This window comes from Meleagris gallopavo, chromosome 8 (assembly GCF_000146605.3).
Source record: "Meleagris gallopavo isolate NT-WF06-2002-E0010 breed Aviagen turkey brand Nicholas breeding stock chromosome 8, Turkey_5.1, whole genome shotgun sequence".
NCBI lineage: Eukaryota > Metazoa > Chordata > Aves > Galliformes > Phasianidae > Meleagris > Meleagris gallopavo.
Window position 1 is genome coordinate 20,699,503 of NC_015018.2, and position 24,598 is coordinate 20,724,100.

General features: G+C 32.5%; 1 long non-coding RNA gene across 2 annotated transcripts in view; it reads left to right on the forward strand.

Annotated features, from left to right (window-relative positions):
- The window catches only part of LOC116216894, an 86,356-nt gene that overhangs the window by 24,854 nt on the left and 36,904 nt on the right, over positions 1–24,598 (forward strand). For both annotated transcript variants that reach the window (XR_004160524.1, XR_004160525.1), the window contains 3 exons: positions 14,294–14,405; positions 18,401–18,511; positions 19,480–19,574. This is a non-coding gene — a long non-coding RNA (uncharacterized LOC116216894). The remainder of the gene's footprint in view (positions 1–14,293; positions 14,406–18,400; positions 18,512–19,479; positions 19,575–24,598) is intronic.

Genomic DNA, 24,598 nt, shown 5'->3' on the forward strand with positions numbered 1-24,598 from the left:
TTTTTGGTCACCTTTACCTGAAAACCAAACTAGTGCCGTATTTTGTTTATTTTCTCTTTGGTGTTCCCTGAGGGGCCCATATGTATACTGAACTGATTAAACTGAAATAAAGATTTATCTTATGTTAGTTTCTGTTAATTTATAGATTCATTTATAGAGGCATCCTTAGTTATCAGTAAGATTCTAAAGTTTTGCATTTTACATGTCAGTATGCTCAAGACACTGATACGCTAAAGCATTCCAAATGAAAATTTTCAGAGGTAGGATACCATTTCTAATTTATTTAGGCACTAGATCACTGATATTCAGTTTTTATTCAGTTTTGATGTTTAGTTTTTATTTTTATGTACCTTGACATACCTAAATGGACATACCATATTTACATATTCAATATGCTATTTGAACTATTTATTTTCACTCCTTATTTTAGGCCCTAACTTTTGAGGTTGTCATTTAAATGAATTCATGAAGGCCTCCTCAGGCTTTTTTCTTATTTAAATAAATTGAATTGGATTGATTTAGTGTTCCTATTACTCTTTGTTAAACTTACTCAGGCTGCTGGGAAACATAATGTCATTGGGTTTTATTATGAATTACAAAGGAAAAAAATAAAGCTAACTGCTCAGCAGGTTGTTTTGACATTAATTCATCACTTATACAACATGCAGAAAGTGCTCTTTTCATAGCAGAATTTTTGATCCTATTTAATAATATATTACTTTATATTATTGCGGAAAACAAAATAAAGTGAGAGATTTTAAAATTTATTTTACTTACATAGTTCTTAGGATTTTATCTCAGGATAACTCACAATATGTTATGGAATGATATATTTTGGAATTATATTATTCTGATTAAAAACCTTCTGAGAAATTTCTTAGTCAATCGGAAGAAGCAAATAGTATTTGTTAATTCCAAATGCGATGTCATCTAGAAACTAGGAATAGTAGGCCCACCAATAAACTGGAAGATATACTGAAAACTGGTGATTTAGAAAACTATTTGGTGTCAGAGTAGAAAACTGGTAGATGGTAGTGCTGCTGAAGTTAAAGGTGTAAAGAGATCAAAAATATCAAAGCAGAAGCATACCATAAAGAAGTGGAAAGACTTATAATATTTTTACATGAGCAGGACAGTAACTGCTCTTAGAATATTGCATTATCTTTTGGAACCCATAATTTGAAGAAGATACTAAAACAGAGATGTTCAGAGAAGACCTGGAAATGTGGTGAGAAGATTGGAATAGAAAGACTTTGAAGCTCTAATCAGAGTTAATTCAAATCCTCCTGCCTGAGTAAAACAGAACAGTCTGGTATATTTATCTTTTCTCAACTAAGTGACTATGAACTGTTATTATCTTTATGATATAATGTTATTAAGATTTGGTTTTCCAGTAAATATCTTAAGAATGAAAAATTCTTTGAAATCCAATTTAGACATTCAATCCATTAAATTAAAAAAAAAAAAAACTTAGCTGATTACTACTCTCTTATGAACCTAGATGAAAATTTCTAAAATGCTTTGAACTGTGTTATTGCATCAGAATTATCTAAAATGTTTCCATTGCGTTGATTTAAAAGAAGGCTCTCACACTTAATACTGGAGACAAATATTTTATAATGTATATTCATGATGGCACTGGTCTAATTTATAACTTCAGTGTATTATCAAAGCAACTTTTCTTCGATAACATGCAGAATTAGAACAATAAATCTCTGGTATAGCAGCTGAAAAACTGATGCATGCTATGGATTTAATTTATCAATGTGTGAAAGTTATGCATAGTGTTGGTTTTAGGGACTTAGTCATCTGGAGTTGGTGAAGAGGCTGAGATTTTGGATGGGACAGTTTACACAGGGAATGTTTTTCTTGTGACAGAAGTACTGAATAACAAATCTCACTACTTTGAAATTTAATTTTTAAATCTAAAGTTGGATAGTTTGACTACCCTTCAGAACTCTCGCTTCAGAAATAATTAGGATAACAAACTCTCAGTGATATATTTTGAATTTCACACTGAAATAACATTAAGATTTTTAATCTGAAGAGACTTATCCAAAATTACACAAGAAATATATAACAGAGCAAGAACGATAATTTCCAGCTTGCCCCTTACATATTCAATTTTTTAAAAACATATTCTTACTCTAAGAGGAAGTGATCTATTTCTATGGTAGTAGTGATACCAAAAAGGTTTAGGGATCATAGTTCAGAGCTAGGAATTTAAGACTTGCTAATGTAATGCTGAAACAAGATTCCTTGGTATACAAGTAGGCAAATCCTGAGTAAAATGAGTGATGGTGTACTACACTGCATTAATGAGACAATTATGGATATGCCCTCCATACTTTAAAAGAGACCTTAAAAAATTGGAATATGTTCCTGCTGGAGCCACAGCAATGGTTCAAGGACAGAAAATCTGACTTGGAATGAAAGAAGTTATATCTAGTTATTTTATTCAAGGAAAAATAAGAAGCAATTTAAAATACCTATTGGTATTCCCATGGAGAGATTGTGATAGCAAAGGGCTCTTTAATCTATCTGATAAAGATATGAAAAAGACGTGGTGGCTGGAATCTGAAACCAGGAAAAATTTAGATTAGGTACCTAATGCATACTTTATCAGAGTTGGAAAAGTAATACAGTGGGTGTGCTTTTCACTTCTTAATGTATTTCAGTCTGGAGGGTGTATTTTTTTGTGTGGGTGGTTTGATGAGATTTTATTTTTTTTGGTTGCTTGTAACGAGCTACAGAAAATTCAGAAAGTTACAAGGTTGATACAACTATTCTAGTGCAAAACTAGGCTAAATGATGCAGGTCACAAGAAATGAAATTAATGCTTCATTCTTATCTTTAGGATTGATAATATATTTATTTTTTTTTACAATGCAACTTGTGATAGCATCAAAAGATGACAAACTTTAATTTTGAGTATTATCCTGTTAGGCCTGTGCATGCTGAGACTATTGCTCCTGTTCTACACATTTATCAATCTCTGCTTCGGTATTTAACAAATATTGTATGACTCATGTATGTCTGAAAGGGTATCAATATGCTTATCTGTGGATAATGAAGGGTTGAGTTTGCTCATCTGTATCAACAGTCCTGGTAGAAAAGAAGAGGGTTTTCAGGAAGATAATGTGTATACATTCATTAGGTTACAGCAGTCAATGACCGAACTGTTTATTTCTATGCTCAGGTTCATTCAACAGCATCTCAGTGAGTAGTCTGCTTGATTTACCTCTTAGTTACTTAAACAGCAAAAGATCTTAAATCTCATAAATATTATTCAGACTTGTTGAGTCTGTCTGCAGAGAGATGATAAATGAAATATCATGGTATGACACTTACTAAATATACAGATATCTTATGATATTTAAGTTATGGTTTAGAGTATTCCAGCTATCTAAATCCTAGGCTACTGGTTAACAGCTATAACTTATACTCAACTACCTGCATGTTTACGTTGAATTCATAAGATCTGTTGCACAGTTGAAATAATTATCAGGAATAAAAACATGCTAAACTTCAGTGAGCTCTCCCTTGCTATCCAGCTCTGAGCTTTCTCAGTTATTGCAATGTACAAATAAAGTTCTATATTTCTAGAAAATGTGACTCTAGATATGAAGAACCTTTAAACTATTTACATTTAAAAACAAATAGAAAGGCATGGATTTCATAATGTTCATACTTCAATAGGTCAACAAATCATGTAAATCACACTAATGAGTCCCTAGGTGATACTTGGTAGAGTACAAACCTGCTTAATTTGCTTTTTGCTTTCTCTACTGAACTAAGATGTTACTTTTGCAGATCTTCAAATATCATCTCAATAATTTGCAAATGAAAATATTATTAAATAGAAGAAATTAGGTTTTTATTTTCTTATTTTATATAGTGATGTTGTCTTAAGATGTGGTAGCATGGAGAAGGGGGCCCAATTCATTCTTTCCAGAACACCAGTAAAAGGGGAGTGTTCCAGTTAAGTTTTGCTGGAGAAATGACTTGCCTTTATTTAAGAAATTGTGAGACTCCAATTCTTGAAGAATTATCCTCAAATGATTTCTGGTATGCTGTGCTGATACCACTGTATTACCAGAATGTCTCAGAAAACCAATTAATTTCCAATCCATAGCACTCATCTGAGGAACTATTACTCTCCCAGACAGAATTGAGTGAGATTAAAAAGTTTTCCCAAGGTTGTATACAAAGTTACAACTGAGGAAGGTACTAGCTAGAGGATAAAGGAAATACAAATCTTTTTCTATTACTTCAGACTTTTCTTTGTGGACTACAGAATGAAAGCAATTTAAATTTCCTATGAAAATTCATAGGAAATGAAAAACATTACACTTTGTTAAATTTTAAGTAATTTTCTTTGACCTTGACTTTTTTTTTAAATACAGAAAAAGTTCAAAAATAATAATAAAAAAGGAATGTCCTATCTCCAAAATGACAAAACTGATATTGTGCTGATATAGAAATACTCCCCCTCCTCCGTCTTTAAACTAAGTTAGTGTGAAATCAATTTGTAGGTATTCCTGTTAAAAAGAAAAAAGTATTTTATCAGAATTTCAATGAAACTCTTCCAATGAAACAGTTCTGTTCCCTGGTCTTTGTACTCCACAGTGGATTTCCTTGACTAGAAGTTCATCCTTATGTTTTACAAAGGACACAGTCTTATGTGCATGATTTAAAAAGAAACAAAAGGTATATGATTATTTTTTTTAAAGAGATTTGGAGAACTTTGGTTCTCAGTTCATTTTATAGATGTTGCACCTGTTCTGTTTTTCCTTCTACAACCTACATTCTGAATGCATGGAAGTTGCAATTACTGGCAATACTACTGCTCTAGTACAGAAGTTATTTTGCATTTCAGTTTAATTCATATAATCAAAGGTGCTTTCTTTATTATGGAAAAGCAGATTCTTTATATTCTTGTGTAAAGAAGAGCTGGAAATTACCTACTAGGTTGCCATTTTCCTATCAGTGCCAAAGGTTTCCATTTACAACCTGAGGTGTATTTATCATTAGGGAAAAGCATGTATGCTGTGTAATTATTTCAGGATTATTTCTAGGGATTTTTAACTTTCTTTCTTTTTTTTTTTTTAAACAGAAAACTCTAACCATATTGAAGATAATAACTAGGGATAGTTTGCCTGTCAGGTTAAAAATCCTTAAAGAATTCTGTCAATATTAATCTTAGGGACATTGGATTTCTGTGTTAATGAAGCCCTAGAAGGAGGCAAAGGAAAAAGAGGAATGGTCTGTAACTCTTTCCATCTCTTTATGCTCAGATTTCCTCTTCAGAATCTAAGTGTAATTCCATGCTAAATTAGGCACAGATTCATAAGCAGATGTTATGTTTGTCCTCTTTTGAGTCAGTTGAATGAAAGAAGGCAATTTCCTCTTGATTACACACTTTTTTGCAGAGACTTGCTCAGAGTCTAGGTCAAGAATTTTTTTTGGTGTAGATTGTAAACCTTTCTTGCTCACTTCATATCAGTCTTTTTTCCTGCAAGCCCACTTGGCTATCTGTGTAAGATAAATAAACTTGTGATAACAATAACTGTAATTTAAGATGCATTTATATTATGTAGTCTGATATAGTTATAATTTTTTTCATATATAAAACTGGATACCTACAAAGCATCAATAAACTATGGAAGACCAAAGATACTTTAGGAAAAGTGATGCATATAAATGCCTACTGTTTTTACATCTCTGTCTGTATACTTAGTATAATTTTCTTTTTTATATGCTCATATTGAAAACGAGTATTTTAGAATTATGTTGTAGCTTTCACTTTGCTGCTTTGATTTGCAATAGATTTCTTTATTTTTGTAGATGCAATTCTGCAGTTCAATAGAGGTTGTGTGTGAAGGTTGTAAAGTTTTTCATATTGTTTGAATTGATTTTCTGTAATAGAATGTGGTCTGACAAAGTTCTACAATACAACGGTAATTGATAAGGAGGTTTAGAATCTTCTTATCCTTTAGTACATGCAAAGTTGCATATTTGTTTACCCAACCCCAGAACCTGAAAATGGACCTTTGAATACTAAAGCAATAGACAATTGTTCTAATTATTAGAAATGTGGCAATATATGTGTGTTATCCACAAACATGCAGTATGTCAGTCTGGGATTACTACTGAATACTTGCATAGTGGAAATATTAAAATCCACTTTAGTGCATAAAGTTTACTCTAACTCTCACGATAAAGACTTCAAAGTACAGCAGGCATAAAATATTTTAAAATGACATATATACAAGTTTATAGGATCATTCAAACTGGAATTTAAAAAAAAAAAGAGTTTGCTGAGGCAGTTGTACACTCATTATCAGCTTTGGAAGACTGTGGCAATCAAGGAAGGTTTCCCCATGACTAGAAAAAAAGCAAGTGTCACACTGCCCTTCAAGGTAAAAGAGCTGAAGGTGAGGAATTCCATACTGCCTTCAGATCACAGCAAAATTCTGGAACAGGTCCCCCTGCAAGCCATGTCAAGGCACCTGAAGGACAGGAAAGAGATGCTGAACATCCAGTGTGGATTTCCCAAGGACAATTCTTGACTGACTAACCCAATTGCCTTCTACAGTGTGTCAGCTGGCTTTGTGGTTGAGGGAGAAACACTGATACATTCATCTTGACTTTGTCAAAGCTTTTGTCACATGCTCCTGAAGGATCACTCCAGCCAGCTAGGGAGTTAGAGGCTCACCAGCTGGACAAAAACAAGGTTGATAAATCATTAGAGACATTCTTAACTCAACCAGACAAAAGCTAAGTATACACAGTACACTTTTCTGTGGTTATTTTTCTCTGCATTTAATATCCCTTTACTTCTTCTTTTGATCAAGTGCCAGATAATTTGATGAAATAAAATTTCAGTATTAAGTACTGAAAGCTTTTTATATTCTTGAAATAATTTCACTAAATTTACATATTGCTGATTTTTCTAAATTATAGCAAAACCAAATGCGTGAATTATAGTCCTCAGAAAATAAACTGTCAGGACAGAATTCCTATGACAAAGAAATGAAAGAAGATGGATACGACTGTTCATATTCAAATGTAGCATATTGTAATTATCTTGCACTATCTTTCTTGAGGGAAAGAAGCTAAAGCACTTAAGTAATATTTCAGATCGATTTCAATTCTTTATGATGAATGTTCCGATCCTGACATACAATTGCCAATATTTTTCACAAAATTTTATGGTGGTTAATAACATTAACTTACTCATTTAGTGTATTGGACTATTGATCTATCTCTTCAGATAATTGCAGTGGAGCTTTACTATCAATCACTACATTAAAATCATAACTGATTTTCTACTGCATTCTGTTCTTAATCTCAGCTAGTAACTAAAAGAGTCTATTGAAATATGGTAGACATTCATCAGTCTTTCAGTATTGTTTGGACCAGAAATTTACTATCAATATTGAGGTCACATACTCTGATAACCTTTGCTTGATAAAGATGCCTAATATTGTTACTAATTCAGGTGTAATATCACATTGTTAGCGCTTTTAAAACATATTAGAATTCTTGAGTATTTTTCAGAAATGGTGGTGTTTGCCTATTCTATTAAATTTAAAACAAACTTGCTAATAATAGGCAAGAACAAAACAAAACAAAATATGATTGTGCCAAAATGGAAAACTTCTAGATGATTGTGATACAAATAACATTTATTCTTTAGTTTGCCTGGTGTGTAGATTTTCTTGCATGATGGAACACATCTGAAACTTATATGCTATTTTCATGAACCCAGTAAGATTTGGATGTTAGAAAGATAGGTAAAGTTTTCTTGTTCCATATTCAGAAAACACCCAAAGACAAAGGCTGATGAAGGACAATGTATTTATTATAAAAGCGTACTTCAACAAATGATAATAGAAAGAATGTGTGATCTCTATACATATGCTTCATCAAAGGTGTGTCATCTGCGTTCTGCCTGCACTAGACCCAGATAGGAACATTTTCTTTTGTGAAATGTTTCTGGTTATACATCTTGTATATAATTATTATGTTATATGTTTAACCTTAAAATCTATAGAGCAATTTTTTCAATGAAGTCTATTTACTAAATTATTATCTACTATCACAGTAGAACAATAAGGGAATTCTGAAACATATACTAGGCTCAACAGTTGACATAGATAACATGACTAAATTAACATATGTCAGGAAATTTCCATAATAATGGTTGTAAGTTGTTGTTTATTCAAAAGTTTGAATGGATTTAAAAGATCAAGCTCATAAGATGATGTTTCAATAGGACTTCTCTGTTACAAAGCCACTGTTGAGAGGGAATTCCAAATTCTTCTGTTTATTATTGGTACCTTTGTAGTAAAGTGCACCTTAATCATATCAATTTGTTGTTCAGAGGGGCTTCTCCTGCTATGTAGAACTGAATCAATACTAGACTGAATTCTAGGAATTAACTTTTTTGGTGTATGTTATTTTTTTATATTGGATTAGCTGAGAAGGAAAAATGGCATTGACACAAAGCACATTTCTTTTATGAAAACATTCAAAAATGCTAACAGAAGTAAATAAGACTAAGAACAAAAGTATTGAACAGAGAGAAAAATCAGTTACCTAAACTAAATGTGCATGATAGAGTTTAAATTCAAGACTCTTTAGATTTTTCCTGATGTGAGGTAATGTTCCTCTAAAATTATTATCCTGAAAAAGGTATCATGGCTTTCTGATAAATTTGTTTTATATTTACAGATGACCTCTAAAATTATGTTAAGTGATAGGAAAAAATTGCCCTTTCTTCCTCCTATACCAAATTATTTTCCTGTTTAAGATTTACCTGTCGGACTCACAGAAATTTTCCTGAGAGAGGAATCAAAGCTGGTATTATCCTCAGAGTAACAGAAGGAATTAGAACACTTGTGATTTATTTTCAAATATGTTCCTTTAAATTAAGTTTTAAAATTGTTCCCCACATCTCCCTATATAGTGACATAAGTGTTGAAGGATATTAAATGAGTTTAAGAGATTTTTCACTTTTGCCCGTTTGCATATAACTTGCATATTTACTCGTTTATTTCAGTGATAAAGGAGGAGTCTGACTATTACTGTGAGGTAGAAAAACACCTAATTTTGAGAAATAATTGCTTGAAAACACACCTATGAGCTGAGAACTCACCTTAGCTATATTACAGAAAAAATAGTTTCATATCACATATGCTATTCTTATAAAAGAAGTCAAATTGGTTAAGAGTATTCCTATGTTTATTTGGATTGCACATTTTGTTTTTGTTTACTTTTTGTCACAAATTAGGAATTTGCGACACATAGGAATTATGTCTATTAGAAAAAAATTAAGTAACATTGAAAAATTCAAATGGATTACAAACTGTGATCAATTAAATCTAATATCTAATCTACGTATGACATGAACGTATAATTTATTGATAGAAATCATGAAATTTTGTGATTATAAGTTGATTGAAAATTTTCTTTATGCTTAATGACTGAAGTGAATTAATTTTGTCTATCTTATGATTCTTTGTGAAGATGATAAATTGTTACATTGAAAAGATACTGAAACAAATTGTAAAATTTCTAAATGGTGGAATAGAATTAAGTAACTTTATTATTTTTAAAAGGAAATACAGTAAAAATCTAATAAAGAAATGAAGGATAAAATAATAGAAAAGAAAAACAAATAAACATTTCATTGCATAAAAGATATGCAGTATGGTTTAATATGAAAGGCTGAGCCCTTCCTTAGGCAAGGAAAGCATTGAATTTTTTCCTGTTGGTTACATTGCTATAGCTGGTAGACACAAATCTGTTACATGATAGTAAGTTTTAATTGTTTTTGTGTTTTTATATTAAATGCATAATGAATATTTAATCAGAGTTGTGCTTGTTATAAATGTCATTCCAAAACCAGTAAGGGAGAAACTGTACTGCTTCTTTTTAATACTTCTCAATTTTTGAATTCCGGTGTACAGTGACTTTATTTATTGTTTATTTATTTGAATAGAAGAAGCCTTGTAACACCTCTTACAAGACTCAGGTTGCATTTCAGATTTTGAGTTTTTCATTTCAGAAGACTCCACTAATTCCATAAATTTCATAAATTAACTCTTCAAAAAGTATATAGAATATAGCTGTGAAGCTAGTATCATTTTGTGACTTTAAAAAAACCGTTAAGGATGCTTTTTCATATGATAAAGTGACCTTAGATCCTACATGAGACTTCACAGGACTGAAGATAACTGTTCTATTTCTGGCTATTAAATTGTGGTCTCATCACATGTTCAGTTTCTGTGGAGAGTTGTGCACAATCTCAGCAGCTGAGGTTGCCTCACCAGTCCCCATATAGGCATACCATGTACGAAGAAACAAGATGAGTTTGAATCCATGTCCAAATTCATTCTACATACTTTTAGACTTTAAAGTGAGATCCCTACCAAAATGAGATCCTTGTAAATGTTCACCAGGTATTCATCTATTTCTCTGAAAGAGTGGTCAGGCACGGATTGGGCTGCCCAGGGAGGTGGTGGAGTCACCGACCCTGGAGGTTTTCAAGGAACGTTTGGATTTTGTGTCGAGGGATATAGTTTAGTGAGAACTATTGGTGATAGCTGGATGGTTGGACTGGATGATCTTGTAGGTCTTTTCCAACCTTGGTGTTTCTGTGATTCTGTGATCTCATACATAAGCAGACTCACAGGCTTACTAAGCCTTCTCTATTTCTTTAAAACAACAGATTGAATCTATGTTTATTAGCCTTCTAAATAACATCTCAGCTAAATTCTTAAAAAGGAAAAACAAACCCTGAATTCTTTCAATTTTATCTTTCCTACATTCTTTCAATTTCCTATAGATAAGCTTCTTTCTTTTTGGAGGACTTATTGTACAGATTATGAATATTGTAATCACTGAGCAAACTTCAGTGTTTATAGAGAAATATATCTCAAACTATTTGCATAATGTAAAAAATCAGTTAATGCATTATTTACATTACACTAGGGCCATTATCCACAATGAAATTGCACGGGAACTGTAGAGTCATGTAGTGAAGCAGTGATCATAATTTCTCCTCAATCATCTGCTGTATCAAAATTATATTTGACTCTTTATTTCCATTCAAATAAAAAATGACTCATTCCATCCGTATCTATTATTTGTATAGATATTTCTATCTCAAAGTAAATGGAATCTACAGAATCTACATCAAAATTTAAAGCCTTTTCTTTTTCCAAATAAGAAGACTTTATATTTATTCACATTAAATATCCAAAGGTTATTGTCATAAGACCTTCCAAAGGAAATCCAACAGCTTTAAACTTTTTTATTGAAATAGTTAATAGTCATAAAATCACATTTCTAATTGTCTATTATATCTATTATATTTTCCATTTACAAATTAATACTTCTATCATTTGTCAAATATTATAGCAACCATTTTGTCATAAATTACTTTGTGGTTATTACTCAGCTAGATCCAGTTCTAACAGGAAGATCTAGATTCTCTCAATAAAACTATGATCTTTGTAGAGTGGCTGATTTTAGGGAATCAGCTTTTTACCCTTGAGATAAACCTCATCCTAAAAAAATCTTTATACTTATATATGAGGAATAGAAATGTTTCTGTGTACAGATCTGGACTTTGATTAATTTCAGTCATCCCGAAATAGCAAATACCTTTTACATGCACACTGGAGTGTCTTTCTTTTTTAAAATAGGTGCTATAACAGAAAACAGGACGTCAGCTCTACTTAAGAACGTTGCCATGAATCCAATACTTCCCAGATCACAAAAATCACAGTTCTTGCCTTAAAAATGTTCTGTATGCAAGCACACATATTTTTAAATGTGTAAGCATACACTGATAAGTGTATTTCATCATTTTTTTCACAGTTTTTATATAACACTGCCATACCAATTTGCTATTTTCAAATAAATATTCTGGGATTTCTCCCTTAAAGACACTAATCTGAACCATGTTCTGATGTTTTGTGGTTCTTGCAGTAAGGCTCTGCATTACTCTTCTATTTTACTCTTTTGAAAAAAGGGCTCTGTTTTATCTTGCATTGGGTTACTCTTTTATGGTGTAATTAATACTCATTGTACTGCATAGTGAAGTAGTCTTCCAAGTGAGGAGAACGATTTACAAAGTTCCAAAGAGTGTTATGGATTATGTGAGAATAGCTTTTTCAGTTGGTTAGTTTTTGGCTAAAAGTAAAATAGAAACAATAGGCCTTATACTCATGAAATGAATTTCTTTTTTGTCTTACAAATGGTACCATGTAAATTTGTTCTTTGTTATTGAGGATGTACTGCTTCCTCAACACCTGCTGGTCTAAATTACTTAGAGACACTGGGAGTAGACTTGCTTTCACAGGTATTTCTAGCAACTAATTGCCTGTGAAAATTCATTTCGTTATTTGCAACTTGAAATGACAGGAAGTGTTATATGAGTAGTAGATGGAATATATTCCCAGCTCACCCACCTCTGGTTTTTAATTTTTTTTATTAAGCTTTATAGCATATAGTCTTGTTGCTGCTCCACTGGCTGCTGTATCAATAGGTAAATAATTCATATAGTAATATAATATAAACATATAATGTATGTAATACTTACGGAATTATATTCAATTTTATGGTGGGAGAAGTATTCCATTTAATTGGAATGGATATCAGTGATACTTTCATGAATTTATATCACTGTCCTTATGTATATTCAAAACTGCAGTTTTGTTCAATTGGCAGAGTTCTTCTGAATTCAGCCAAACTGCTATTCCCAAGGAGATCTGGTGGAATTGAAATCCTTTGTGGCCATGAGTAGATTTTTGGACTATTAACAGTTTTTGAACTATTAACTTTTTAACCAAGTATGTGGAGTACACAGAGATACTCTTTTCAATCTGTAACCAAAACAATATAGACCTTACTTTTTTTCAACATATGAGAATTAATATCACCTGAAAAAAATACAGGAAAAAAAACCACCAAGGCAAATAACATTAGATTATATTGAAATACTTAAATAATTGAGGGCATAAAAATACAGCTGCAGAGAACCAAAATAAATAACTAGATATAGCACATGATTCAAGCTTTTCCCAGAACACTATTAAAAAGAAATAACATTTGGTTTAGTAGAACTTACAAGAGTGTGAAATCACCAGTATTCTGTTATGTGCAAGTTACTCTTGTCTCCAAGCCTTATGAATTAATCCTGCAAGATATGGCACCTATTTGGCATTTAATGTTTCATCAATATACAGATACAAACAAGTTAATTTTCTGCTAAGTATTCATTCCTAATTTTATTTATAAATGAAATCAGGCATTTTAAACGATGTTCCAAACATGTTTTAAATGATACCCCAAGCACACATTTTTGTGTCTTGTACCTTCTGTCCTCATTTCAAAGGTGTGTAGATTGCCTGAGTTGTACTGTGAGTTATGTATCTGCTACATATATTGTGCTATTTAAGAAGGCTTTCTGTTTTTTGCCAGATCTATGTTTTGAAAGAATCATTTTTCCATAAAAATAAAGGCTTTATGTCAAAATAAAACAAATAATCTGAAGGCATTTTTATTATTCTATCAACACCTTCTTAGTAACTTTGGCTAAATTCCAAAATTCACAGGGATTTCTACTGCTGTGAACACTTAGTCATGTGTATAATTTTAAATTCATATAAAAATTCATATAAAAATCACTCCAAAACCAATTAATTGTGACTAAATATTTTTTTCCAAGAAAGTATAAATTTGCTGTGTACAGATGACTTGGTTAATATCAATGCTACTGTTTTCAATGGCACTTGACTGCAAGTGAATGCATCCATTATTGTTTACCTACCTGTTTAGATAAGCTCGAGGCATACCATCCACTTCTCGTGTACCCTTTCTGTAGAAATTTAACCTGCATAAAAAGACCAGAACACAGCTCTGGTACACACCAAGCAAAGAACTTCCTTGGATGGTTGATAGGTGAGACCCATTGGTATGGCAGTGTTGTCTGTACCTGTTCGTTGTTGAAATGTACTCTGTGAAAATATTTTTGAAAAGGTATTGGATTTTCATGGTTACTTTCTTAGTGTTATGTGACCAATATCTATTTCTTCCATATCAGAGGTGGTGAATCTATATTATTTCACTTCATCACCTTGCTTTTTCTGTCTCAAGAATCACTGAAGCATCACTTTTTATTTTTCTATGCTGATGTGTTTATAAAAACAGATAACCTATCAGATAATTTGGTCCAAGTATATTGAGAGTGCTTCAATTCCTGAATTTCTATTTACAGAGTTAATGTATTCAAAGGAAAACCTGTGTAGAGAACGGAGTACAGAACTGATGTCCTGTCATTATGATGTCTTACTTTCTTTGGATTTCAAGTTAATCACAGCTGAGTTCAGGTTGGTAATTTTCTTAAGAAAAAGGGTTTACAATAATCCTGGCTGAAGTATGTAACATCTGAAGATCATAACATCTGAATTCACTAGAAAGGGTTCTCTCTTACGTAATTCCTCTATTTTTCCTCTGTTAGATACATTTGTTTGTAGCTTTGACTTGTTTTCTGTTTGTTTCCCTTCTTATTGCAAAATGCATGTATAATTAACAATATCTCCTATTATCCTTTGGTTAATGTTACTGATTTCTTTATTGATCTACTATCTTCCTTGTCTTGCTTCCATTTTGAAACTATCACAAAAAGTATCTATCCCTTTATTTTACTGGTTAGATAGTAATAAGAAAATTGTTCTCCAGAGTAGCCACGACTGATGGCATTTTTTGTTTGGAATTGTTTATCTAATCAGTCATCCCTCTGCTTTCAAACACACCTAGAAATAAAAAGCAGGACTAGAAGAAATAGAATGATTCAGCCTTATAAACTCTAGGACAAGTCTATAAATACGATGAGACTTCTGTATGTATTTATTGTGGGTGGGTTTTTTTTGTTGTTGTTTTTCTTTTTTCTTTTTTTTTTTTTCTATTCTACATAGAAGAACTGTTTGTTACTACCATGTTAAAACATTGCTATCACACAAAGATAAAAATTAAACAGATTAGCTATAGATGTGGTATACTAGAGACAATAATGCAAATGCTAAACATTACTTGTATTTTATTTGTCAAAAGCAAAAGAAAGAGAATGGAAGAAAAATTCAGACAGAATAAGACTGGCAAGCCTCGGTGCTGACACCTTTTCTAATTTAGTACAAAGCTTTTGCCCACTATTAACAATGGTAATACTGTATTGAAGGATGGAATGACAGCACCATTACTAAGTGGAGAGTAATTACACACTGATATGTGGGAAAAGATTCGCATGTTTAAAGCTTAATTCTCATATGTGAATCCTATTTAAAGATTAAAGAATAAATGAGCAGTTCATATTTCTGTGTTTTGTTTTCTTCTGTTTTTAAACAATGAACAGTTATTGGAAATCCCTGTCATTAATATCTATAGTCCCATCCATAGCCTCTAGGTAAGGATGAATGCAAATTTCTGTTTTTATTCTAAATTCTGGTGGATTTTTTTCATGTATTGTTTTTAGTCTCCTTTCTTACCAAAGCCACGTAGAAATCTAAAGCAGAATACATTAACAGTAATAGAAAATTTGTATCTTATTTTCAGAGGTTTTGGTTTGGTCAAATCTTTCTCATTTCCTCCTATTTTTTGGAGGGTGATAATGTAGTGAACTTACAGAATGGAATCATACAGTCATCGAATGATTTGGATTGGAAAAGACATTAGTTCCAATCCCCTTGCCATGGAGAGTGTTGCCACCCATTAAAATCAGATATCCCAAAGTCCTTGTTCTGTTGCTACAGTCCCTGATAAGGTCTTTCACAATCTTTCTTGTCAGTCCCTTTAAGTACTGGAAGGTTTACATAAGGTTTCCCTGTGATCTTCTTTTCTGTAGGGTGAAAAACCATATAAAAAAATGTGGGCAATAGATGATCAATAAAAAAAGTGTTTAATATTACTCTATAAGCCTGAACCAGCTTGCTGAATCAAAAAAAGATTCCATTGTTACATATTGTTATTACATAACCTGAGGTTGCTCCATGCAACAGCCCTAAAACTGGCCACTGTACACTGTTAATGCATTTTAATGCCTGGACACGTTTGTGGGTAGTACGCCTACTTGTGTGTTTTACTGAAATACAGATTAATCACACAGCATATGCAATAATCTAATTTTTTGTTTTGAGATTGATAGTGGTTCATACTGGAAATGTCAAACCTTCACTTAAAAGCTTACTCATAAATGTTGTTAAATATTATACCCTTTGAAATCTATGCAATTCTTCAAAAGTGTAAGCACAGTGCAGTGAAAGTCTAATTAAATAAAATGTTGATCTATACAAAGCAGAGTACTCATTAACAGTGTGTCTTTGTTGAATCGAAAAATCGCTGTAGCGCCATGCAGCACTCTTCAGACAGTCTAAGGCAATCCTGGTTTATAAGGAAAATCTTTCAAAATTTCATCAGTAAGTCAGTTCTGATGCAAGTGGTTAATAGTTGATAGTAGCTGAAACCCTTTTCAGAGGCATACATTGCAGAAAAGGACAGCAGCATTTCAACAAACAACCAAAAAAAGCCTGACAAGAACATATGAAATTTCCTGATAGGAAATTATCTGTCTTCAATGGCAAAGGAATAACTTCTACTTTCGAAGGACTTCCTTCATACGTGTTCTGAAAAAATACATAGTATTTCCTATTTTAATGTTAACCATATCTTAGCAAACAGAATCGTCAATGAAAAGTTTAGTATCATTAAAAGTTATTTACAGTGTGTTGTTACTAGAAGTGTAATTTTTATTTCATATTTATTTAATTGTGTACAAAGACAGATCTCTGCAAGATTGACATTTTTGTATTGATTTATCATGAATTTATGCTTTGGAGTCAAAGTTTAAAAACTCTATTTAGTGCACATATGTGTTAAACTTTATTTCTAGTTTTCCTTATTAATTATATTCCATATGTGAAATGGTTTCACTAACTTAGGGAAGAACATTTCTATTCCAAAGTAATTTGAGAATTAGAAAAAATTGTAAGAAAAAGATTTTTTGGGAATGTAGTAGTAATGTTTGCACTAAGAATATGGTATGCATTTGTTTCCTCAAACTTTTTATAAAATTATAGTTCCTAAGTAGTGAGAAAAGCTACCTTTCTGAATACAATTTCTGTAACATCTCTTGTTTCAAAATGGGAACATATAACCACTTTCACTCTTCTACACACTATATTCATTTGAGGAATAGGAGATGTTAGTGAGGTTTAAAGTTCTAGGAAGTTAAATGAGAAAACTCCTTACTATCATGAAGGAAAAGAAGCTGCAGCTGATTGTGAGAAGTAATGTAAATAATGGGAAAAGGTAGAAATACTGAAAAAGAGTAATTTCACAAAATAAATATTATGACAGGAATTGTGTAGAGATATATGCTAGGAAAAAGGTTAAAAATAATTGGAATGGATGTATTGTAAAAATGTTTAAAAGGCATAAGCATTACTATGTGCAAGGAAAGGCTGACTGGAAGGAAAAAGTTACAGTTCTTTTCAAGAAGAGAGATGCACAAAAGGAAAATAAAATTTCTATTGCCTCAGACTAATCAGATATAGTATTACAGGTATTTTGTTGGCTGTTTTGCAGAACTGTTTTCCATTTGACACCTAAGTGTAGTTATAGTACTCATATGACTTTCTATTCTGTCTAGATGAGGGATATTAATACTTTTAGCAAATAAGATGAAATAATTTTGGAAAACAAGCATCCCATCAGAAATAATGAGGCTGAAGGTGCTTGGCTCACCTGTTTGAGTATTGATAATAAAAAATTTCTATTTCACACAGTGTCAGTCAAAGAAGAGTGACAGCATTAAAAGAGCTAGAGGAGAAAGGACGTTATTGTCCTTTAGATCTAAAGATCTAAAGCAATCATTAAAACATGCATACCATGACACCAGCTAATACTTATCATTCCTGTCCCTAATTTTCTTCTTTGTCATTGTGTTACCCTGTGTCATATCTAAAATTACACTGTAAATTCCTTTGGGGTGAGTTTTGTCTCTTAATTTATTTTGCAAACTGCCAGCAGTCTTGGGCACTATAAAATAATGTGTTAGATCTCATTAGTTTGAAGATATGTTTTGATACAAGTAACAGGATGTGTTTAGTTTGCTAACAAGGTTAGTAAAATTGTTACTTTTTTCTCCAGTATTTCCTATTTTGTTTCTCCCTCTCTATGTAAACCTGTGTTCACTCAGATATTCATACAAACAAGCCATTAGTAGTCTGTCTGTTAAAACAGGAAAGGTTCAGGGTTCAAATTTTTTTTTCTTTTTAAAGTAATTTGTATGGATGCATAAATAATAACATGGTGTTTCAACTTGGCTCAGGTTTACAAGGAGAAAGAGATGCTCAGTATCTCAAAGGATGTGCCAACCAATTCAGTCTGTGTATTTCTAAATCAGGAAAAACTTGTGATGGTACCAGAGCAGCTAGAGACTGTAAGTCCACAAGTGCATGCTGTTTTTGATGTCTCGGATCTCTGATTTTGGCTCAGAAGTTTTGCTTTGTGTGGTAGGGAGTTCCTTCATTCCTCATTGACTTCAGTTAGAGTTGAAACGTGCTCAGTTGGTGCAGATATCAGCAAAAATGTAAATTCCCAGATTACTTTGTGTATCTAAATATTAACTCTGGGAAACATTAATCCTATCTGAGGAATCATAGGAGGCATTTTACACATAGACCTACCTATCAATAGGCTCCCCCAATTGGACTGTTCTTTCTCCTCCATTCTTACACAAATTTGAGATCTGATGGAAATCAAATATTTGGGGAACTTTTATTTTACATTTTTGGTATTGAATTTGTTGCAGAGTGAATTTCTGTTTGATCATAAGTTGAATAGACTGGATAGAAGTGATTTGCTTATTTTGCAAAGGATGAGAAAAGCGCAGGCAAAACTGTCCCTTTCTGTGGCAACTTGTCATTGGGTGTTTTTGATATAATTTGAAACTGCACCAAACGATGGAAGTGGATTTCATTTGATTAACTGTATGGAAGGGCTGCTTAAGGTAGAAAGTATCAGAATGCTGATTTTCAGACAGCTTTCTCAGATCATTCAATTGGTTCAAATATTCGGAATTTTCCTTTTCCTGACATTACCTCCAGAGCTTCTTGATAATTCTGGCTTTTCAGAAAGGTGAAATAGTTTGGGATATAAGAAGGAAGTTTTCAGGATATTATCAATTTTCCCCTCTGACAAATTTAAAAATGCTACTGTCATCAATGATTAGTAAATTTAAAAGTAGAATCCAAGCAATTTCCTCAGATGATATAGGTGTAATTCATCAGTGACTACAAATAACTGAAGAAAGTACTTATTGCTTTCAGACAGGATGCTCTGTCCTCTGAATAATGGTACTTATCTCCTTATTTGCTCTCCTTACCATTTTTCTTTTTCTCCTGCCAGATCCAAGTTAAAGACAAAATGAACAGTAGACAAGAAGAATCCTGGTGTTCAGTTTATCTGCCTACAAGAAAACCAGTAATTTCTGCAACTCACAGGTAGTAGCCATGTCAGTGCTTTTCATAATTAATTTAGATTTTTTTAAGAGTATGTATTTTTTGTTTATCTCAGTTCTATATGTTTGGGGATTTTTGCAGTCAAACTTTTTTAAAATAATTTTTTAAAGTAATCAAAATGTTGCTAAAATGTTCAAGGTGAAATGTTTTAGAATCAGAATTTGTTTATTTAAACTGTACTTGGGATTCTCTGTAATGTGTCACCCAGTTTTTTCTTCTATGTATCTTTATATTTGTTGAATGTACTCACTGAAAACACTGAGATGTTTTTTAGTACTGTCATACAATTAATTTGATTTTTCCAAGAACAATCTTTGTTTCTTCAGAAGGAAAATGACGGTTTTGAGTGCTCTGTAATTAGATCATTCTACAAGATGCGTATTTTAATTCCTAGAAGCACAAGTTCCTTGAAAGCAAACATACCCCTGTGTAACGAAAGAGGGAGTTCATTTCCTTCCTTTAAATTCAAATGTACCCAAGCACTAGCAGAAGAACTTGTTCTACTTTGATATATGTAGAATATACTGCATATTCTCCTAAATTCAATTGCATTTTGCTGTACACTGATTATTTTATACCATTATGTCAAATTCATCCCCCGCTTTGAAGGTGACAGATAGTTATACAATCATTCCTATTGATTCTTGATTTTATTGATTATTGACGTTCTTTTGACTCAGTTACTATTGAGTAACTGAGAACTATTTATCTGAGAAAGGGTTTGCAAGCCTGGATTCATTACCTAATTTAATTTAATCATCTAAGATTTATTTTTCACTCTGCTAGTCACCAAGACTCCTAAGATAATCAGCAGAGAGAAATTGGAGCTAACAGAAGGTTCCCCGCTTCCTTCTTAAATACCTATAGAGGAATGCTGGGCAATGAGCTCACTTAGCTTGTTTTATAATATTACTAAATTCAAGTGAGGAAGAAAAACCTTCCTCAGCCAATGTATGTTTGCTTAAAAAGGGACTTGAAGATTAACCTTACTGGAACAAGTGCTATGTCCAGTGAGGTAGATTTCTGGGTGTTTAAATGTTTTAATTAAATTCTGATTCTCACCATCCAACTCTAGAATTCTATAGTTAATAGAAGTCTATCCTTAGGAACTTCATCAAAGGCTTTCTAAAAATATAAATAAGTAATTTCATCTGCTGTTAAAACCTGTAAGTTCCACTATAATATCCACAAAGTTAGACGGGTAGAATTTTCCCTATGCTGCACTGTGCTAGTTATCCCTTATTAAATTATTGCTATCCCTTAGAGACATGTTCTGAAATTCTTCCTACCTACTTTTTTTCAGTGCTATATCTCATTGCTAATTACCTGGAAAGATGTAGGTGACAACTGACCTGAATCATAAGAGCAAAATAGCTGTTTTCCAGTATTTTAAAAGAAACTCGTAGCTTTCTTCTGATTGTTGTAAATTTTATGTTTCACATGATGAGACAGAATCAGACGCTTTATAGTTTGAAGGGGGAGGAAATTGCAAAGAGTGAGTTTCTTTGTCTGCAATTTACCCAGGGCGTGAAACAGCTCACACAACTTTGAATAACTAATGAGGCATCATTGAAGTGTAATATCATCTGCACTGTCATCTGTACATCAAGGTCCTCAGTCCTCCAGCAGAAACATTACTCAAAAATCCTCTTCCTCCGATTCTTCTTACAAGCATGATTACAAAGAATTAGTGTTGGAAACACACTTAGCAAAATAGGCATTTTTTGATAAGTGAAAATTTCTGTGCTGTCCAGTGCTGCATTCTTTGTTGAAAAACAGAAGTCCATTATACCAGTTCATCTCTTTAAGATAAAAAATAGTAGCACTATGAAGATAACACTTTTTTATTTTGATAAGTAAGTATTTCCTATACTTTGCCTTCAGAATTCTTCAGATAACCCACTAAGTGCTCTAAGCAAAGGGAAGCTGGGTGAAGAAGGGTTTGGCCTCTTCTCCCAGGCAACGGACAGGACTCGGGGAAATGGCCGCAAGTTGTATCAGAGGAGGTTTAGGTTAGACACGAGGAAAAACTTTCTTTTTCTCTCAGAGAGTGGTCAGGCACTGGAATGGCCTGCCCAGAGGGGTCGTGGAGTCACTGTCCCTGGAAGTGTTCAAGAGGCGTCTGGATGAGGAGCTGCGAGATATGGTTTATTAGCTTGTGGTAGCAGTGGTAACGGGAGGACAGTCGGACTAGATGATCTTATAGGTCGTTTCCAATCTTGTGATTCTGTGATTATTCCAGAAATTTATGTAGGAAAATACTGAAAAATCTTATAGTCTTAGCTAGCTGTACGTAGTGTTTTGCTGTTTTTGAAACGATACTTTTCTCCAATGAAAAGAAATCAACAATATTTAAACACTCTTCAAAATTCTACTATGTGATCAAGGACAAAAAATTGGGAGTAAGGGCTTTAGCAATATATAATGCTGCTCTGTGCCATTAATGACAGTCTTTGAAAAATAATATTTAAATAATAGTTAATATTTGTATAGCATTCAAAAATGAAATGTGTCACTTCATTGAAATGAATAAACTTATTTAAATTGGTGCAGTATCAGGTGTACAAAGCTACTCAATTTAAAATCCTATGCATTTTAAGAAAAATATCTTTAAGATTTTCAATTCATTTATAAATTTGACAATAAGTAAATTCATTTTCCACTATCTGCAATTTTGTTTTTTTTTATTCTTCTTCACAATGTTTTATCTAGAAGTTTGCCTTAACACTTAGACAAATATTCTGCTTTATCAAATAAAGGGGATTTTTCTAAGAAGGATTCAATTTCTTTCTTTGACAATCACTGGAGAAGTTTGCAGAGACAATTTCTCAGGAAATTGTATTTCTACAATCTGATTTGACAGAAGTCATCATCAGAACATTATATTTTCCTTTTACTATCATATCAGCTGAGATGAACTGCATAGGGTTTGACAGAACTTTTCAGGTTCGAAGGTCAGTCATTATCACTAAATACATTTTTAAAACTCTGAGACAAATTAGTTCCTTCTTATGTACATTGATCTGCACCATTTGTGAAATGTGGGTTTGGATTGTGAAGCTGGGATCCTGCAATGGGAGAAAGTAACGCCCACCAGATAGCCCAGTACTTGCATATACTTACTCTCATCACTCTTCCTGTTATATTGGCACTCTGGAATTCTGATCATCACAGGTTGTTTGAATTGAATTGTGAGAAAACAGAAAGTGACCCAAAATCTGAAAGGATAAACAAGCTTGACATCTGGAGCTTAGCCATCTGATTGCATTGCTGTAATTAATTTAATGGAAAACTCTAGTTTTCCTAGGTAACATCAAAGGCTGTTTGCAGGGCATGTAAATGCCATGTTATTTAGTTTATGAGATGGCAAGCTTATAGTACTTGGCTCATATAATTATGTCTGTAAGTAAATAACACCTGATTACCTACAATGAGGTGTGAGATGTTTAAGGGGAGAAATTGCAAAATAGACTGACTTTTCCTTTATTCATTTCCCAGCACCATTTAGTTCAATGACTAAGAGAAGGAAGAAAAACAGAATTTAAGGAAACCATTGAAGAGGCATTTGGACAATGTCTTCACCAGTATGCTTTAAATCTTTGTTACCTCTGAAAAGGTCGGACAGTTGGACTGGATGATATTTGAAGATCCCTTCCAACTATGTCATGCTATACTGTATGGTTCTAAAGGGAAGGTCATTTGGAGAAAATGCATAGGGTAGCAACTTTTTTCCAGTGCAGTAAGAGACTTCTTGATGTATCCTGCATTTTGAAGTTCATCATTGTAAAAACACAGTTCAATATTTATTTAAATAGTCATGTTTGATGATAGAAATGGGTATGAGTGGAGATGCCTCATTTTTACTTTAACATGGTCTACAAGAATTTAAAGTGTTGATACATCATCAACAACTTTAGGTCCCTCTTCTAAGGAAAATAATCCAAAAGATAAAGTTTAAATACATTATCACAATATTTTATAAAAGGATAAGTAATGATACAACATTTATTTCTATGAGTAATAATTCATAAGTGATCGAACAAAACAGAACCAGAAGTGAAAGCCATCAGTAGAAATAAATTGTGCTCTACAAGTTTTGTTTATAGAACACAGTTTTTGTTATAGATTGTGCATGGATGAACCATAATGTTTTATATTAAGTCCTGAAGCAAAATTAGCACTTTGGCTGAAGTGTGAGTGCTATGTTCAGAAAGGGGTTTGAAAGTAAGAAATAAGCTTGCATAGAAAGATAAATAAAGACTTGTGTTGTAGTTTTTTCTCTTGTACCTGAAACTTTAATTACTAATACAAGTGAAAAGGAAACAGTAACTAATAGAAGAGATGGAGGAGGTTAAAAAAAAAAGTTCATATTTTTTGTTAAATACTACAATACTACAATCATCCTGCTTTCAAGAATTTATAGGCAATTCTGTATCAGAGGAAATGATGGAGAGCAGACTGATCAGGAGGAGAAACTAGAATTTGTGTTCACCCTAGGTCATAAAATTCCAGATACTTTGTAAAGAGCTGAATTACATTTGTATCCCTGGTCCTACAGTGTCCTATTAGTACCATAGAGCTTCCAAGTAAGAAGCTCTGTCAACCCATCCTCTCAATGAGAAAAATGGAGGTAACTCATCTACAATGTTGTTTGACTTCTGAAGAAAAATATCTTTGTATATAAAGTATGTAGGAAATGTAGACCACTGAAAACTGAACTTTGATCCCTCAAAAGACTCAGTATATGCACAGTTTAAGCCAGACTTCAATATAACGGTGTCAAAATGATTATTGCCCAGAATATACAGAGGTAACTAAACCAATACAATTGTACTAGTTTTGAGTAATAATCGGAAAGAAAAGGAAATGTTATTAAAGCGGGAGAAAAAACTTTATAGAAATCTTCTATATGGTTTCACAAAAAAAAGGTGACTTGCTTATGATCTATATAAAAATAACAATTAAAAATATATTGAGTTAAAAGATTACTTGAGCTAGCTGAAAGA